The following is an 18,048-nucleotide window of genomic DNA, read 5'->3' as shown; positions in this document are numbered from 1 at the left end:
TTACGTTTTTATGTGCACTGCTGAGGTAAGTGACTCATGCCCATCATGCGTGAAAAGAAACGTTATTTAGTGCTTTCCATTCTAGAAATAGGACTTTGATGGCCACCATCATCAGAAAGCCCAATAGAGCTTGGTCTTTGTCAGGTAAGTCCAAAGAGGGGCTTAGTGCAGGCAAATCTCACATTGAGAATGGTGGTGAGCCGTCCATGAACCTCCAACAAAGAAGTTGATTAATGCTTGCATGTCAGAAACATATGTTTGGGATTACCAGTAGCTTCTTTACAGTACCAGCAAAGATCACATTCAAGAAAATTCGACTTAAACATTCTAGATAGTGCCCAATATAAGAAATGCACCACATAGATCAGAGTCTGAGTCAGAGACGGGATACGTTTATTTCTGAGAAGGTTGTTGTAGATTTTTGGCCAGATAGAGTCTGAGATGGGAGAGACATCGAGATTTTGAATATATTGAGATCACGGTTTCTGAATGGGTGGGGAAGATGTGGTTTGTGAGCTTTTTACTAATTAGTAGATTTGTTATGCTAAATGACCACCTCCATTAGCTTGTTGAGTGAACTGAGATAGACCTGAAGATAGCAGTGTGTCTAATTTACTTTTGCTTTGATTTTTGAAAAGCTGTAGAAATATATATTTGATAGGGAGTATTCTTCTTTGAGTGAGGCAAAGGTAAGAGGGAGGCCATCAGCAAGTAGGTCGGATATAACGTTGATGCCCTTTGACACCCAGATGGGACCAACTTTGGATAGTACAGTGGTTGCCATATTAGGATTGTGATACTGTGATAATGTAATGTGATTTAAAGCTCTAAATCTTCTCTAAAACAACGCCAAATATTTGTTGACCTGAGAAGAGATATTAAGACCCAGTGGGCTTAGACGATGATAGAAAACTGAGACTGTTTAGAACTGTTCCCGCTGTAGCACACATCAAGGAGTGGAAAAGCTAAAGACTGTATTTCCCACAAAAAGTCAACTTCAAAAGTATTGACAAGTATTTTTGCCAACTTTTCTGCTTGTGAAGGCAATCATCATCATCATCATCGTCATGCAAAATTGCAATATTCTTAGTAGAGAAAGCACACATCTGCCCAGATCCGGGAAGAATTCAATGGCACTTCTGTGAACAGCTTGAACTCATAATTAGATTAACTGGATTTGTTGCCACTGACAATGGCAGTGACATTTTCTGTGCCATGTCAGCTGACAGATAATTCAGAGTGTTCTGTTCCCTTGACTTCATCAAACAGACTATGTAGGACTACCTTGAAAAGGAAAACAAGTCCACTGCATAGTGCTCATCTATAGCAGGATTTGCAGACATATTAGTTGTTCCTTTAAAGCCCCGAAAGAGTGGAAGATAGTGCAGTGAATAAATCAACTTTCCATAGATGCTCTAGGAGAGGAGCTTCTGAGGTGTGTGAACTTCATCTTCTATAAGCTGCAGCATCTTTTTGAGGTCCAATCAAATGGACCACAAATAGAGAGACACTGATCTGTGGCTGATGATGTGAGGCATTCTTGCATCCCTGGGTGGCAGTGGCAATGACGACCCTGCTATGCAGGCACCTTTTTTCTGTCTTTATTCAGTTTTTTTTTAACTTTGCCAGCTGCAAGTTTACATGGAAACAAGCACGTTAAGCACGAGTCACCACCATGCAGTTAGCCTCTTAGAGGAAAATGAAATAAAATGGCTGTAAAGACCTACAATGATGTAATGCCAGCATCTCGCGATCCATTTTGTGTGTTAGTGCAGTCCACACACCCATTTCCGTTTTGTCCGACTACAATTTTTTTTTAACTTCTTATGGGAATTATGCATACTGTGTGAGGAAAGCTTTATCCAGTTTTACTCAGGCCTAATTCTTAGTGTATGTTGTAACATTGAAAGCTGACTTATGTGGTTTTGTTTTTCAGAGTAAAAATTATGTTGGGTGTAAGTCAGGCAGTGCAGTCTTGGGTGTACAGTTCTGTGGCATATATGTGTTTGTAATCAAAGTAGGTTAGCACGCTCAAAGTTAGAATGAGGCATCATTTGGGGATTGTGGTGTGGTTTCACAGGTCGGTGAAGATTTTGTGACAAGCAGGGCGGTAGCATGAGATGTTGTGCAGAGGTGTGGATCATCTCATATATACTTACAGTATTATTCACTATAGGATGGTGTATTGCACATAAAACTAATTACATTTCGTTTGAGAATTGTAAAAAGTGTAACAGCTTATACACATATTTCTTTGACCGTGGCAATCTCTATGGGGCAGATTTATGATGCCCTTGCGCCGCAATTGCGTCACTTTATTTGACGCAACTGCGGCGCAAACAATGCGCCCTATTTACAACGTGACACATCTAGGAGATGCGTCACATTGTAAAGTCCTGCGCCATAAGGAGGCGTTCCTGCGCAGGGGGGGGCGTTCCTGCGCAGGAACGCATCCTGAAAGTGGCTGAGTGAAATCTATGAGATTTCACTCAGTCACTTTCAGGCCAATGCTGTGTCAAAACCCTGCGCCTGCTTGAAGCAGGCGTAGGTCTTGACGCAGCATTGTGTAGATGGGGCACCCCCGAGCCTTGCTGGAGCTGCGTCGCGCTTGTGACGCAACTCCAGCAATGCGCCACGTTTCCGGCACAGATGCGTCACGCAACTGTGCCGTTTGTGCGCCGCATTATAAATGCGGCGCACCATGGGTGGTGTAGCTGTGGCGCACTGTGGCGCACGTTAACTGGCGCATCCCTCGGGATGCGCCAGTTAACATAAATCTGCCCCTTAAAGAGCCAAAGAAAGCGCAAATACTGGCAAATGACCAGCGAATCGTTTTCAATCTCGAAAGATACGATGTTTTAATTTTTGCAAATGGTAAAACATTAATTTGTGCTTGATTTTTTAAAAAAAATCAAAAGAGTAAAGCATCAGCTTGATTGCCTTAAGTATGTGCGAGTATGGCATTTTTCACACATATATGAGTTATTCGTCTTGTTATGCAGAGTTTCACAAGAAGCCTCTATCATTTACACCAGATTCTAAATCCGATAACTCACTGCAATGGTGTAGCCACAAAAGATAACAAAACTCGTTATGTATGACTCCCACATTACTCCTTTGTGTAGCAGCTGATAGCAGGAGTAGATGATTTTGAGGGTCATGCATAACATAAAGTAAAGATGGATAAAAAGTGATTGATTACAAAATCTTGCAAATAGTAACAAGAGCAGAGGCAAAGGATAAGAACACAAAACCAAGAAGCATCCATCAGAAAGATTACATGTGGTTTTGCAACGCTCAGTACACAACGTGCTGTTTTTTTTCTGCAGCAAGATGCTTGCAGGTGCTGCTTGTAATACGTATTTTTTTTTATTCTACCAGGAAGCAGAAAGAACCACTCACGCTGCAGTCTCCTCAGAGAAAAGTGCCTTCAAGCTCATTTGTCTTGTTGAGCTATTTGTTGTACAGGCTCCTTTGCTGCGAAATGGATGCTGGACGCGTCTGTATTTCCATCCGTTTCTACCGCTTCCTATTTCATGTCACATTGACGGGGAGTGTACTGCACTGCGGAAAGGAAAGTTTAATGAAGGAGAAGAGAGGAGATGGAGAGGGAAAGGGAGAGGAAAGGACAGGGGAATGAAGGGGAGGGGAGGGAGAGTCAGAGTTAGAGTCAGAGGGAGAGGAGAGGAGAGGGAGAGGGAGAGGGAGAGGGAGAGAGAGAGAGAGGGGGGGAGAAGGGAGAAGGGAGAAGGGAGAAGGGAGAAGGGAGAAGGGAGAAGGGAGAAGGGAGAAGGGAGAAGGGAAAAGGGAGAGGTAGAGGAGAGGAGAGGTAGGAGCATCTGCTTCTGCCAGATGCTGCTGCACTACAAAATCGGCACTGCGGATGTCACCAGCACATGGCTGCCATCTGAGGATGGGTAACAACTCTTGTGTTAAGATCTCATTCTGTATTCTGGAGAGGTAGATGACAGAGGGGCGGTGAGGTCTGACAGAGAAGAGGAAAAAGCAGAGATTTAGGAGTCATCAGTGACACTGTGAGGAAAGTGCTTTCTGGTGAGGCTGCAGGGGTCCAGCTGGATCACAGAAGAGTTTACAGGCTAATGCTAGGTTTCAGAAACAAACCTCTCAAATGGAAGACAGAAATAAATTGTGACTCCACGGGAGAAGAAATTAGATAAAGGGAAATATGCCAGCTTTAGCCCACTATGGATTTTGAGTGCGTACGTGTCTAAACAACCCTAGTTCATGTATACTATTTGCCAAGCAGATTAAATATTCAGATAAGAATATAATTATAATGCACTGACACTAGAACAAGTCCTATTTGATGACACTTTTGGGGATTGCACATACTCAAGTCCAATCGTTTTGAAAATACAAAAACAAACAAGTCTCTCAAAGTAAATAATTAAAGAAGAGGGGTATCCAGAGTAGTGGAGACTAGTGAGAAGAGAAAAGCCCCTTTCCCACCTGTGGAAAGCGGATGCAAAACTGCACGCATATTTATTATTTACCTTTTCCGCATTGTCTTCCAAGGATTGTAAAAGCGGAGGAATGCAGAAGAAATTACCTACAAAGTAACAGCTCCTTTTTCCTGGCATTGAGGAATCCAAGGAATGAGAAACACTTGTGCTGTCCAGCACTGGTATAGGTCAGATATTGTAATTACATAAGGGAAGTCCCTTACATTTAATTACAATTGGTGAGACCCGGAAGTGATCTCTAAAGGAACTTCGCCAGCCGGGGAGCTTGAGTGTGGACAAGCCTGAGGAAGTTGCTTTGAAGGGCGTGGACTAGGCAATGTATTTACTTTAATGCAGTTTGCATTAAGGTAAACATGTTGCACAGCCCGTCACAGTGTTTTTTTAAATGATTTGAGCAGCAGGTCATGACAAGCATCAGTCCGCGGGTGAAAAAAGAAAACAGTCGAAATTCTTCGGTTCTGCTTTATAAACAGGAATTTCATTCTCCATTAGTTCTGATCTCAAATTGTGGGGTCGAGGGTCAGAGCGAGGGACCGCTTTTGAAGTGCTGGCCTGCTTACTAACAGTGCTGACACAGGCCCACTTAATGAACATCCATCGGGGGCACTGCAGAAATGACCATGGCCATCCAAATTCTGGGGCAGATTCATGTTAACTGGCGCATCCCCAGGGCAAGCGCGACGCAGCTCCAGCAAGGCTCGGGGTTACACCATCTGCACAATGCTGCGTCAAGACCTACGCCCGCTTCAAGCAGGCGCAGGTTTTTGACGCAGCATTGCCCTCATAGATTTCACTCAGCCACTTTCAGGAGGCGTTCCTGCGCAGGAACGCCCCCCCCCCTGTGCAGGAACGTCTCCTTATGGCGCAGTGCTTCACAACGTGACGCATCTCCTAGATGCGTCACGTTGTAAATAGGGCACCTTTTTTTGCGCCGCAGTTGCGTCAAATAAAGTGACACAATTGCGGCGCAAAGAGGCGCAACGGCCTCATAAATCTGCCCCTCTGAGACAAACTTGGACCTGGTAATACTCCCCAGGCTACTCAGAACAGCCAGCAATGCTGTGGGAAATTACAGGTCGAGAGTGAGGAATAACCACGAAAAGCAACCTGGAAGCACCAATTCCTCCAGTATTTCCCCATTCCTCAGTGGGACCTTAGCTGTTAACAGTATCCCTGCTATTGTTAACTAACCAGGCCACTCATCATGAGTGCATGAATGTCCATAAATCTAGTGTAGCAGGGGCGTGGCGTGAGCGCCGACAGGGATGGCGGTCAGTTGATTCCGCTCCAGCCTGAGGTCGGAGGAACTGGCGAATGGAGTGACCCCTGAATATAGAATTTGGCAGCGGAACATATACAGCATCGGAGGATATCCTTGTTTTGTAGCGGTAAGCCCACAATTTTCCACAATCTTCTTCTGAAATGTGGTGCACTCTGTAATCGGACTGCAGGTGCCAGTTTGTGTGCTCTCTGGTGTTTGGTGTTACTTAGCGGTTTTCCCTCGCGCAAATGCCGCTGTCAATAAACTATCAACACATTGAAGGACTCATTGAATTTATAGCGGTAAGCCCACATTATTCTTGGAATTTCCTCTAACATGTGGCACGCTTTGTGACTGAACTGAAACTTTTTTTTTTATTTCTCTGCTCTCTTCAAGGTTTTGCCTCGTACAGCGGTCTTTCCTTATATAAAATGCTGCTCTAAATGACATATATGTTGTTTTGTGGAGAATTCCTCCTTTATGCTCTGTTAAACCCACATTGCCTCTGGAAACCTACTCTCACACGCAGTGTGAACCATGCCTGAGTTGTGACCACTATCTTATGATTCCTTGAATACCGGTCTCATGCGGTGACCTTTTTCAACAACAAAATGCGCCTTCGTTTGAGAGTCTGTTTTGCTTGACATCCTGAAAGAGACTTTTTTCTCTTATTTATTCCGCCAATAATATTTGAGCTCTGCTATATGCTTCCTACCTAGTAATTACAAACAATTCTTCAACATCAACGGTATTTTCAATGCTGGACTTTATCTCCTAATTCAGCTACTATCTGTATATAGTGCTACTCTGGTCATTCTGATTTACCTGTGATTTCATTGTGAGTCTTTAACATCACATCCTACAGCTCCTTGTCTATATTTTTCCCTCATGCCCATGGGGAGAACCAGAGGTGGACGAGGCAAAGTTTTCTCTAACTCATCTACTTCTCGCTCGAAGTCCACTATACTGCCTACTTCTAACACCTTTTCTGTTCTGCAAGACGACATGGAAGATTCTTCGCAAACCAATATCGCCCTTCTTACCAACCTGTCCTCCCTTGTACCCAATTCTGGATCTCCTTCCTCTCAAGTCAACGTTAAAAGTACATCTAAAACAAATACTTCATCACTACTTCCCACTGTCAAACGAGTAGAAAAAGATCCTCCTACACCTACTGTATCTCCACCACCTCCATCAATAGAGCTAGTCCTAGATAAAATACGGGCTCTTAAACCATATATGGACGAAACGAGCACTCGTTTATAAGGCTTAGAGGATAACTGTTTTTCTCTTCAATTGAGTCACTACAAATCGCTTCACAACAAATTCCTCCTATGAAGGCAGAAATTTTACAACTTCAGAAACAAGTTGAAAATCTCAAGAATCCTAATAGATGCATCAATCTACGTATTTATAGTTTGTCTAAAGGATTGGAAGGATCCAATCCTTTAGCCTTCTTTCAATCTTTCCTCCCACAAGTGCTTGACATTCTAGAATCTCCTCCATTGATCATACAAAGAGCTCACATATTAGGTTGTCCTCCCTCTGCCTCTTCCTCTCAATCGGAACCACAAGGTGTAATACTCTACTTTTTGGAATATACTGACTGGGTAAAAGTTCTACAGGGAGCTAAAATCAAACGTCGTATTTTCTGGCACAGTTCGCAGCTATTTTTCTCACACGATTATGCCAAAACCACTGCAGATAAAAGGAAAAGCTTTCTTGCAATGCGACCAGCGTAAAGACACTTAAATGCCGATTTGGTCTAATACATCCCTGTCTCTTTAAAGTGATTTATGAAAATAAAACAACCTCATATGAAAATCCAGATTGACTTTAACAATTCCATGAGAACTGCAGAGAAGAATCTTTGGACTTTGCAAGATCGTCCTTCTCTTGAGACCCGCATCATTTGTTTCTGTTTTTCAATGTTGTAGTCATGTATTTATCTCATGTCTTCCTAATTCATGATGAAATCCACTAATTTTGTCCCTTTTCCATATGTCTTCCTTTTCAGGAGTCGTCTCTCTCCTGTTCTTATCCTCCATTATATCATCTAGCCCATATGGCTCCTCATGATTTTCACTGGCGATGTTTTGCTGGTTTCGTCCTCCCGTCCTGTTGCCTCAACACCCTCCACCCATGTTTGAGACTTTGGTATGTTTTGTTGTACTGCTTCCATCATTGTTCTGCATTTATTTTCTCTACTCTTTCCTAGCTCTCTCCTGTGTTCCTCATTCCTCTTTTCCTTACCCTTTTTTCCCTCACCATTATATTCTCCATGTTTCTAACTTCCTTCCTGAAAAGATTCTTACTATACTCTATATATATTTCCCTTCTCTTTTTCTCCTCTCACCTTTTTTCCTTCTTTTCCTTTTCTTCCTCTCTTTACTCCAACACTTTCTGTTTTACATTCTACTTCTTTAACGTTAGAGTGCCTATTGTTCGCTCTTCTATTTATTGTAATTTTTCTATTGTTTTCCTGTTATGATGTAATGCTATTTGAATGTTATTCTTAGTTTTTTACAGATTACCAATGACATTCCGTATTGTTTCATTGAATGTTAAAGGTTTGGATACTACTATTAAACGGCAAAGAGTTCTTACTCATTTATCTCATCTTAGATCAGATATTGTATTTTTACAAGAATCACACTTAGTTATTTCAGAAGTCCTTAAGCTTAAACGACAATGGATAGGACATGTTTTTTCTTCTCCTGGTATCAGTAAAAGAAATGGGACTGTAAGTCTTTGCCATACGAGACTTAAAGTGATTCTTCTATCTCAAGATTCAGATAATGAAGGACGTTGGTTAATTGTTTATCTTAAAGTTAATGATATCCCTATTATTTTATTTAATGTCTATGCTCCCACTAAGCCTGATAACGACTTCTGGCCTCATATTTCTACTCTTCTGATGTCTATCTCTACTCCATATGTTGTTTTTGGAGGTGATTGCAATTTAATTGTTGACCCATATATTGATCGTACATACAAATCCCCTTTCGTTCCCTCTTCAATGCACAATCACTTAATTAACCTGATCTCCCATAGATCTCTTGTTGATGGATGGCGATTTTGTGATCCACAACTTTGTGAATACACTTTTTTCTCACCCACCCACCTTCAAGTTTAAGTTTATTATGTTTTTGGCTCTCAAATGAGGGCCACATAAAATAAACACACAATTATACAACATTAGTTACAATGAAAATCACAAGAAACAGGACAAAAAGGAAACACTTCATATTCACTGGTCGAACAATTATCTAACATTTCTCTATGTATCATTAATAAATATCTAAAAACCCTTTAAAAAAGTTAAAAATTCTGAAGCAGAACATTTCATTTGGCGGACAATAAAGTATATGGGAAAAAGTTTTTACATTTAAAATTCCTAATTGTAGACAAATAGGTTTTAACCATTTAAAACGCAATGGGCGTAGTGCGGGACAAATAAACAAGACATGATTACGATCCTGTACAGCATTATAACAAAGATTACATATTGGAGATACACCATACCATTTTGCAAAAAGGAGATTTAGTGGGAGCAAATCTTGTCTTAAAAGGTACCATAACCTACGGACTCTATGGGGGATATTCCAGGTGAGGTATTGTTGGGCCAGCTTTGGTATGTATGTGTTTAACAGTGATTGCCTTTCTTTTTTTCCTTGTTGGGCAATCATATCCAATTTATAACTGAGTTCCCAAGATGCACATTTTAATTTAAACTTTAGTTCAGAGGGAGTAAGTAAAAACAAAGTGCTTACATCCAACTGTAACAGAGTTACTGCTTTTCTAAAGTTTTTTACTAACAGGGAAAACTCGTTAAAATTGCCCAGGAGTTCATTTTTAATGGCTTCCCGTAGGGAACCCGATTTACCTCTCGCTAAGCATGCTACCCACCTTACGAGGGCAATCAACCCCTGTACCCAACAACTTCGGAGTCCGAATTCCAGCCTGTATGAAGATACAGAGCAAGCTGTATTAAGGGAAGAAATTCTTCTTAGTACCTTTCCTTCCATTTTTTGCAAGAATCCCCAGTGTTTTAACTCCACTAATTCTAATCTGTACAGTAGAGTTGCAGGGATCTTTGCTCTAAATACATCCAAAAATAGTGTAAAGTGTCTCTTCCCTGTAGCATTGTACAAGGAACATAACCCCATACCATGAGCCGATGCTTTACTCGAATTGTGCTCAATGTGGGGTTTCTCACTTAGGTTTGCTGAGATTATTTTACCTAAGAAGGTGTAGGTTTTAACCACCTCTAGTTTCTGTCCTCCTATGGCCTAGCTATAGTTTTCAGACTTACATTTTTTCTTTCCAAAAATGCACATAATTTTACTTTTCGAAGCATTAATCTTCATGTAATGTGCTTCTGCGAATTGATTTAATGCATGTAAGCGGTTAGACAAGCCTTTCAGGGTTAAATCTAAGATGAGGATATCATCTGCATACATTAAAACCGATATAGATGATCCTCCAATTATCGGGGCTAGCCCACCACGAGCAGAAATGGAAGTAGGTAGGTCTGCCGTATATAGTGAAAACAATATAGGGGCCAGTATACACCCTTGTTTCAACCCATTCTGAGAAGGGATAGATTGAGAAAGACCCCTTTCTCCGCCTTGTAGTACCTTACACCACGTGTTCGAGTGAAGAGACTTTACAAGTTCGAGTAACTGTATTGACATGCCTAAAGCTGCAAGCTTTCTCCACAGCGTTGGACGATCTACCTTGTCGAACGCTGTGGAGAAGTCTATAAATGCCACGTATATTCCACCACCTCGAACACGTACATATTTGTCGACAATCACCTGCAATGCTGTTAAATTATCAAGTGTGCCATGCTCTTTACGAAATCCAGTTTGTTCCAAGGGTAAAATACCATTTAATTCTACCCATTCAGAAATTAGTATAAAAAGATATTTAGCAAAAATTTTCCCTATTGAATCCAATAGAGCTATTAAACGATAATTTGTAGGATTTTCCCGCTCTCCCTTTTTAAATATGGGAATTAATATACTTCCCCTCCAAGAGTTAGGGACTGATCTCGATAGGAAGCATGCATGAAACACTGGGAGAAGAATCCTACTCCAGGAGGTGACATCTTGCTTCATTATTGACATGGGCAACTCGTCCGGACCCATAGCTCCGGAAGAGCGCATACTCTTTATCACCGAAGCTATGGATTTCTCGGTCGGGAGCTCTATATTATGCTCACTATTCGGGGCTAGGTCCCAGTTATCACCCTCTACACCGTTAGATGCGTACAGACTAGATATAAATAGTGTCCAAACATCTTCAGCAATAGAGATGGGGATGGGGGTGGTTCTTGCACCACATCCCTTCCCTTTTATGGACCAGAATTCTCTAGATTTATTAAAGGCCGATGCCTCTCTTAACCTAATCCAGAGGGAATCTTCTTTTTCTCCTTTTAATTTTATTCTTAGTCTGACCCTCCTTCTTCTTAGTAAGGCTAACTTATGCTCATTTTCCCTAGATCTACTAACCCACCCACCTCTCACAATCACGCATTGACCATCTCTTTGTTTCTGAAGCATTAACACAACCAATATTACAAGCAGAAATTGGTTCTATATTGATTTCGGACCATGCCCCGGTGATATTGAACTTGGAATTGCTTCCATTTAATGTCACTAGTAAAAGATGATGCTTCAATACATCTTTAGTGACTGATTTCACCTTCAATTCTTCTTTTGAAGACTTTATTAAAGATTTTTTCAATCGTAACATATCTTCTGTATCATCCTTTTTTATTGTTTGGGACACTTTTAAAGCTTTAGCCAGGCATTTTATTATTACCTATGTTGCTACAAAAAAAAGCTTTAATTCCCTTAACCCCTTCGATGCTCATGACGAGCTCAGCTCGTCATGCAGTACACTGCTCGTGTGCTCATGACGAGCTGAGCTCGTCATGAACAATGAGTTTCAAGGGAGTGCAGCATCCGGGATGAACTGCTGCAGCACTGATGGTGTTAAAGCAGACGAAATTCTCCAATCTATTAAATTATAGGAATTCCTTTACACAATCACAAATTCTAAAGCTGATTCAAACAAACTTATTAGAGAAAAGTTTAAATATACTAAGTTATCTACGTAAAACGCATCTGCCTATCTCCTACGAGGTAGTGCATGTTATTTTGGAGGCCAAAATAAATCAGGAATACTACTCGCCTCATACCTTAAAATTAAAAAAGACCGTAATAATATTGATTATGTTTTGAATTCTGCTTCTTCTCTGGTAATTAAAAATGTGGAAATGTTGGAAGAATTCAAGAAATATTATACCTCTATCTATAATCCTGAAACCCACCCGAATCCTAGAGACATTTGATGCTATCTTGCTTCTATAACAAAAGATTTTCCCACCAATATTGATTTTTCACCATTGGAACGAGATATCTCTATGAAAGATATCTCCCACGCATTGAAACTTTAAACCTAGAAAAACTCCTGGTCCAGACGGATTCCCTATGTAATTTTACGCCCATTTTTCCAAATACCTTCTTCCTCATCTCTTTTCTTTATTTTCACATTTCATTTCATCTAGGGTTTCTAATGGTCCTTTTCAGGATGCTCTCATTTGCTTAATCCCTAAAGAGGGAAAAGATCTTCACCTTTGTAAAAATTATAGGCCCATATCTTTAGTTAATTCTGACTATAAAATATTTGCAAAAATTCTTGCTATCGGTCTTGAACCCTTCCTTCAATCTATTGTGTGTAAAGAAAAATCTGGTTTCATTAAGGGACGGAATATCTCAGATAATACCAGGATTTTATTTAATATATTACACAAGGCTAATAAATACCCTCATTCATTGGCAGCTATCTCATTAGACGCAGAAAAGGCTTTTGACCGCATGGATTGGTCATTTATTTTCCACACACTGTCTTGGATTGGCTTCGGACCTACATTTATCTCTTCTATTTCCCTATTGTACACTTCTCCCAAAGATTGCTAATGGTTCCATTTCCGATTCTTTAACTTTACAGAGAGGTGTTCATCAGGGCTGCCCTCTCTCCCCACTTTTGTTTATCCCTGCTTTAGAACTCTTTCTCACTAGAATTAAACACAACTCTAACATATATGGATTTTAACATGATAATTTCCAAGTTAAAACGAGTGTCTATGCAGACGATATTTCATTATTTATCTCTAAACCAGAACACTCAATACCTGCATTTGCTGCTATACTTACAACCTGACAATTATATTGGGCTGATCTGTTCTCTGCACTTTGTCACTTTATTAACGATGCTGCTATACTTACTACCTGAAATCTCCCTGCTGTTATTAAAACAATTTGAATTCTTCACTTTGGCATTTTAGTATTTGATAGCATGGGTATGTGAACAGAGGTGAGGAGTTAGAGATATAGCTCAGATTATCTCTGGACACATAGGTCCCGTCTCTATATAGGTCCCACAGAACAGAAATCCCAGATTCTTTGAGTGTCCGCATCGGGCCACGTTCCTATGCCACTGAAAGAGCACTGTGTCCTGCTATAGACATATTCGGCGCATACAAGGTGAGCCTATCCGTCCGCCTCCCAATCTCCTGCCATGCCGAGATCGTGGCATCGATTGTGTTTATCTCTGACCTAAGTGTGAGTCTACGAACATGCGGTATAATGTCATGTAGGGGAGTATCACCCGCATCCCCCTCCTCTACTGCTACATGCGGGATAAAGCCATGCAGCCGGAACCAGAAGAAAGCAAAGTGGGCCAACCCGCATAGATAATATACATAGAAATCTGGAGCACAAAAGCCCCCCTTTTCAAACGGTAACGTGAGTGTGGTCCAACTAATTCGTGGAGGTTTTGCATCCCACACCAAGAGGAGTAGTTGTGTCTGTACCGTCGCAAAGAAATGTTTATTCAGGCGAATAGGGATATTCCAGAATAGGTACAGGAATTTGGGAAGCACCACCATTTTGATTACCGCTCTGCGGTCTGCCAATGACAGGGGCAGACTCACCCACCGATCCACTTTCTGTACTAAGTCAGTATAGGCCCGCCCATAATTCTCACGTATTACGAGCGTAGGGTCACGATGAATCCAGATGCCTAGGTACTTCACTGGGTCTACAGTCCACACCTGGGGGAATTCCAGCGGAGGCGCTGTAGTGGCTGGCATGAGGGGGACTATAACAGATTTCTCCCAATTAATGCTCAGTCCTGAAAAAAGTCCGAAGTGGACATATTCCCGAATGACTCGCTAAAAGTAGATTTGTGGCTCCCGCACGTATACAACCAGGTCATCTGCATAGGCAGATATGCCCACCGGTCTATTATTAAAGTTTAGAGCAGCCGCTCTATGTGCCTGTTGGATTCTGCATGCCAGCGGCTCTAGTACAATGACAAAAAGGAATGGGGATAGGGGGCATCCCTGTCTAGTGCCACGCTGAATGGCCAATGGTTCAGAGGTAAATGCCCCACCCTCACCCTCGCCGAAGCATCTGTGTAAAGGGAATGATCCAGTGGATAAAGACAGGGGGAAATCCAATCCTATGTAGGATGAAGAACATGTGCTTCCATTCGATCAAATCAAATGCCTTGGCTGCGTCCAGTAAGACAGCCACGGCTGGTAGGTCCGGATTCAGGACGTGGAACATGGCGAAAATCGTCCGGAGGTTCCAGGACGTGGAGCGGTCTGGGATGAAGCCAGATTGGTCTGGCAAGACCAGCATTGGCATCAGCGGATGTAGTTTAGAGGCAAGGATTTGAGATAGGATTTTGGCCTCGATGTTAATCAAGGATAGGGGGCAATAGGATTCACACCTGGTGGGGGTCTTATCTGTTTTCAGCAAAGTGATAAGGAGCGCTTATCTTAGAGACGGAGGGAGATGACCCAACCCATGCGCCTTCTCGTACATAGCTAGGATGTGGGGCGCCAACAGATCAGCATACCTCTTATAAAATTCTGCTGACAGCCCATCTGGCCCGGGAGCTTTCTTGTTGGGCAAAAGACAGAATGGCTTCCTTGATATCTGCCTCATCTATGGGGAGGCTGAGATATTTTCTGTGGGCATCTGACAACCAGGCACATGCCGTGTCTTTCAAGTAGTCATTAAGCGCGAAGTCATACATATCTCCATGCGAGGAGTAAAGGTGCTCATAGAATTTATGAAATTGGCCCACCATAATGTCCAGAGTGAAATGGTCCGCACCAGTGTCATCCACTATATGCTCTACAGGAGGGACACACGTGCGTTCCCGCAATCGATTGGCTAGCACCCTACCTGGCCTGCCACCTTCCCTGTAAGCCCTTGCCACAAACCTCTTCGATACGTAATTCATCTCTGAATTCGCTAGGGAGTTGTGTTCCTCAGTGTATTCCCTAATGTGCGCCAGCGTTTCAGGTGTGGGAAGTGCATCATAAGAGGCTTCCAAGTCACGCAGTTTATTCTCTATGCAATGTAATTGCTCTCTCAGGTCTCGTAGAATGCCTGCCAATGTGTCTATACACACCCCCTGTATGGTGACTTTAAACACTTCCCATAATGTAGCTGCACTGTTGACCGTTCCCACATTCAAATCAAAGTACTGAACTATAGCCTTATGAATAGTGTCATCGTAGATGGGATCTAATAGGGCATTCGCCTGGAACTGCCAGGTGAAGGGGGACGCAAATTATGTGGGACTTGAAGCTTTAACAGGACGGGATTGTGGTCCGATAAGGTCCTCGGTAGTATACGGACCTCAGTCGCCCATCTGTTAGCCAGCCCATCTAGCAGCCAATAGTCCAGACGGGACCATGTGTTGTGTGGCGGTGTGATATGTGTGCCTGCCATAACCCCAGCATGTCTCAATCGCCAGGCGTCAATCAACCCCATCCCCTCCATAAAGTGTCGGACACCATGGGCAGTTCTTAGCATACGGCTACCAGCCAAGGTGGATTTATCTAGCTGTGGGTCTAAATGTGTGTTCAAGTCTCCTGAAATCGAAAGTGCCGCCTCTGGCCATTTGCGCAGCACCTGAAACAGAGAGGATAGCGATGCTGGTTCGTCAACTACTGGCCATAAACATTAGCGATAGTCACGACCACCTTCCCCAATTTGCCTCGTACCACTGCCCAGCGGCCTTTCCTATCTGTACAAGAGTCTATTGGATAAAATGATGTCTCTTTTTTAATGAGGATAAGAACCCCACGGGCATAGTTAGAGTAACAGTAGGCCAGTCGATAGGCAGCCCACCTTCGTTAAGTGGGTCTCTTGCAGTAGAGCAATTTGCACCCCTTGTCTATCTAAATGTGCAAGTATCTGTCTGGTTTTCTTGGGCATGTTCAGGCCACGCACATTCCATGTGAGACATGTATATCGTTCACCCCCCATCATAGAAGCTCAAAGATAGTGTTGAACCAGCGTCGCTGCACAACAACCTGCACATCAGCATTCGTGCGCTAATTGCAATCAAGTGAGCAGAATTTTCAATCAATCCCTTGAGCAGAAAGAAAGACCAGGCCCCCAACCCCCCTCACACTTTGGCAACCCCAACCCGCCAAAGACAGTCGTCATCCCTCCCCCCCAACCCAAGCAACACAAACAGCCAACATTGTGGTAATCGGTCATACCCATTGGGGGCTGTGGAGGCAGCTCACACTCCCGAAACGAGGTGGAAGTGGGCCCCCGCAGCTAGGAATCAGGGCCCTACAACCGTGTCAGCCTAAACTAGGTGAGCTTATGTATCCGGAAAGGCCGGTCAACTTTCAAATATCGACGTCTATGACTAGATTTCACGAGGTATCCCTCCCTCCCACGTAAACACGGATAACTAGCAGTAAGGAAGAGACTATCTCAGGCATCGTACAGTATTAGCAATTCAAGAATTCTGTTAGCGACTACCCCCATTACGACACAACATTCTAAAGTATCACATCTTCCATGGCCATCAATCACATCCTACAGATATGCAGCGTGAACACATCAATACTCAGTCTTCAACGTCCAAGGTGTCGCCAGGAGATCTGTGTTGTTTTTGCTAAGTCTTAGCATATGCCATCGCCTGTTTCGGAGTTGAAAGATCTTAACTTTCTCGAATTCACCAATGCGCAGTCTCGCTGGGTATAGCAAGGTGTAGGGTATCTCCTCTCGTTGGAGCAGTCGCTTCACATTTTGATATTCCTTCCATTCCTTTTGCACTTGCGCGGTGAAGTCAGGGTAGAACGAGAGCTGGTTGTTGTGGTAAATGATCTTGCCCTTTTGTCTGGTGATACGCAGTACCGTATCTCGGTCTCTGTAGTTCAACAGTCTTATAATAATAGGCCGCAGTGGCGTGCCAGGAGGTGAGCGAGCCGCCAGCGAACAATGAGCCTGTTCAACCGCGAAAATGGGGGACAAATCATCTGTGCCACAAATCTCCCGCAACATGGTCTCAACATAGTCTTCCAACCGCCCCACATTGGTTGTCTCCGGCAAACCCAGTATGCGGATATTATTACATCTCAACCTTGCTTCAATGTCCTCATTCTTGGCCTGAATAACTGCTAAGAGCTTGGTGATATCCGATGTCTTTTCTGCATCCTGCTGCAGACCATCTTCCGTGTCGGTAATTCTCAGTTCCACCTCTCCTATCCGCGTGGCTTGCTTGTCCAGCTTGGCAGAAAATTGGCCCATGCATCCATTGAGGGCCTCAATTTTCCCATCAATCGCCTGGAGGCTTGCCTGTATCGCAACCAAGGTTGTTTCCAAGGTGGAGGGGCCCTGTAGTTCGTCTCTCCCTCTCGCAGTATAGGCCGCAGGTGTATCCCTCCAACCACGTGTAGGAGCTAGCAGGCCACTTAGTTCAATCCCTGACTGTGCGACTCCCACAGCTCACTGACTACGTGCACTCCCACTGCACTCTATATGTACTGTCCAGCAGTGTACAGTCCAGTGCTCACAAGACACTTAGGTGCTCCAGCCCCAGTATGCAGGTATGGTCTCGCCGGAGGCCCCCAGTATTTAAGAAAGGAGTGCTCGGCCCCAGGTCCGCTCACAGTGCACAGATGGTGGAGCGGAATATCCCCAGCAGCTCACCAAACATGGAACAACACCGCAGTACACAGCTTAAATCTAGAGTTCTCTCAGTAGCCTGTGATGCTGTCCTCACAGTAGCTCCAGCAGGGAGGTGGGGGGGTGCGCAGTCTCCAGCGGGGTGTTCAATGCTCCTTGTTCACAGACCAGTAGTATTCAGCCTCCCCCTCGGCACATACCTCCAGCCAGTGTACACACCTGTAGGTCTGTCCCGCAAGCATGGGCAGTGTCGTCTGTCGCTGTCTTTTCCTCAGGCAGATCT

Source organism: Lissotriton vulgaris, chromosome 6, assembly GCF_964263255.1.
Source record: "Lissotriton vulgaris chromosome 6, aLisVul1.2, whole genome shotgun sequence".
NCBI classification, from domain to species: Eukaryota; Metazoa; Chordata; class Amphibia; order Caudata; family Salamandridae; genus Lissotriton; species Lissotriton vulgaris.
This window is presented reverse-complemented; position numbering follows the sequence as displayed.